Genomic DNA, 2445 nt, shown 5'->3' on the forward strand with positions numbered 1-2445 from the left:
TGACCTGCTGGGCTCTGGAGATCCTTCTGCCTCAGCCTTCCAAGTAGCTGGAACTACAGGTGTGCACTACCATGCCCGGCTATTTTGTGTTTATTGTAGAGACAAGTTCTTGCCAAGTTGTCTGGGCTGGTCTGGAACCCGCGGGCTCAGGCAATCCACTTACCTCAGCCTCCCAAAGTGCTGGGATTACAGGCTGAACCACTGAGCCCAGCCTTTTTTTTTTTTTTTTTAATATGCCGGGCAGTGGCACACTCCTGTAGTCCCAGCTACTTGGGAGGTCAAGGTGTGAGATCACTGGAGCCCAGGAGCTCAAGGTTACAATGAGCTCTGATTGTGCCACTGCACTCCAACCCGGACAACGTAGTGAGATTCCATAAAATAATATAAGAAATAATAAAATTAAGTTAAAATATGTTGCTTTTTAGCTATATATAAAAACATATGCAAGTTTCTAAAACTTGAAGTGCATAAAGTAAAAAAAGTTCTTCCAAATCCACCTTCTCAGAGGCCACCCCTTTAACCATCTGACCTTCAGGTTTTGGGGAATTGTTTTGGTTTTCACTGTCAATGTATATATAAGCATCCATGAAAAAAAAAAAAGAGGTAATTTCTACACATGTTGTTTTACAACCTGTTTTGTTCTACTCAACAATATCTCATGAAAATTTTTCACATCAATGAGTACAAATCTTGATCTTTTTTTTTTTTTTTTTTTTTTGAGTTGGAGTCTCACTCTGTTGCCCAGACTGGAGTGCAGTGGCATGTTCCCAGCCACCACAGCCTCAACCTGCTGGGCTCTGGCGATCCTTCTGCCTCAGTCTTCCAGGTAGACGGAACTACAGGCACTCGCTATCACGCCTGGCTAATTTTTGATTTATGTAGAGATGAGGTCTCGCCAAGTTGCCCAGGCGGGTCTCGAACCCACAGGCTCAGATCATCCACTCGCCTCGGCCTCCCAAAGTGCTGTGATTACAGGCTGAGCCACCGAGCTCAGCCTATCTTGATCCTTTTATTGACTGGTCAACTGGGTCAACAATGTCTGTGGCCATGGAATGGTCAGGTGTGATGAGCTGATCTGGCAATCAGGAGGTCACAGCTTCAGGGACGGGGCAGAGGAGAAGCCAAGCTGACAAGAAATAAGAAAAATAAGGGGGGAAGAAGGGACAGATCTAGCAAATGAATCTTTCCAAATACTTGGCTGAAAAAAAAATTTTTTTTTTGAGTCGGAGTCTCTCTCTGTCGCGCAGGTTGGAGTATGATAGCAAGCTCATGGCCACAGTATCCTCAACCTCTGGACTCAGGCAATCCTTTTGCCTCACCCTTCCAAGTAGCTGGAACCACAGGCGCACGCCACCATGCCCAGCTAATTTTTTGACTTCTTGTAGAGACGAGATCTCACTAAGTTGCTCAGACTGATCTCAGGCAATCCTCTCACCTCAGCCTCCCAAAGTGCTGGAATTACAGGCGTGAGTCACTGTGCCCAGCTGAAATTTTAATATATACACACATATACATAAGCTATCTGTGACAACAGGGCTAGGCATGGTGGCTCACCCTGTAATACCAGCACTTCAGGAGGCCAAGATAGGAGGATTATTTGAGCTTAGGAGTTTGAGACCTGCTTGTGCAACATAGTGAAACCCCATCTGTACCAAAAAAAAATTAAAAAAAATAAAAAAATTATCCAGGTGTGGTGTGAGCCTATAGTTCCAGCTATTTGGGAGGCTGAGACAGAAGGATCGCCCTGAGCCCAAGAGGTCGAGGCTACAGTGAGCCATGATTGTGCCACTGCACTCCAGCCTGGGTGACAGAGGCAGACCTGAACTCACGAAAAAATAATATCTGTGACAATAATGAAACACACATAGCAAAAGATTAGAAGTAGTATCTCTTGCCAGGTACAGTGGCATATGCCTGCAATTCAAGCACTTTGGGAGGCAGAGGTGAGAGGATTGCCTGAGCCTGTAGGTTCGAGACCAGCCCGGGCTACTTGGCGAGGCCTGGTCTCTACAATAAATAAAAAAATTAGCCTGGTGTGGTGGTGTTTGCCTGTGAATCTGGTTACTTGGAAGACTGAGGCAAAAGGATTGCCTGAGCCCAGCAGGTTGAAGCCGTGGTGGCTGTGAGTATGCCACTGCACTCTAGCCTGGGCAACAGAGCGAGACTCTTAGCTCAAAAAAAAGTAGTATTTCTTCATAGTGAGATAATAAGTGATTTGCTTTCTTTTCTTTCTTTCTTCTTTTTTTTTTTTTTGAATAACTGACCACAAGGAAGTCATTCATCTTTTCTAAAAGTTCGACAAGGTCATATAACTTTTGCAGTAAGACGAGGTCACAGGTTTAAAATGGACACAGTAAGAGGAGGACACAGGGTTAGAAAAGTTTTTTTCAGCTGGGCTCAGTGGCTCAGCCTGTAATCCCGCGCTTTGGGAGGCTGAGGTGAGTG

Source organism: Carlito syrichta, unplaced genomic scaffold, assembly GCF_000164805.1.
Source record: "Carlito syrichta isolate Samal-C Ts95f unplaced genomic scaffold, Tarsius_syrichta-2.0.1 Scaffold307224, whole genome shotgun sequence".
NCBI classification, from domain to species: Eukaryota; Metazoa; Chordata; class Mammalia; order Primates; family Tarsiidae; genus Carlito; species Carlito syrichta.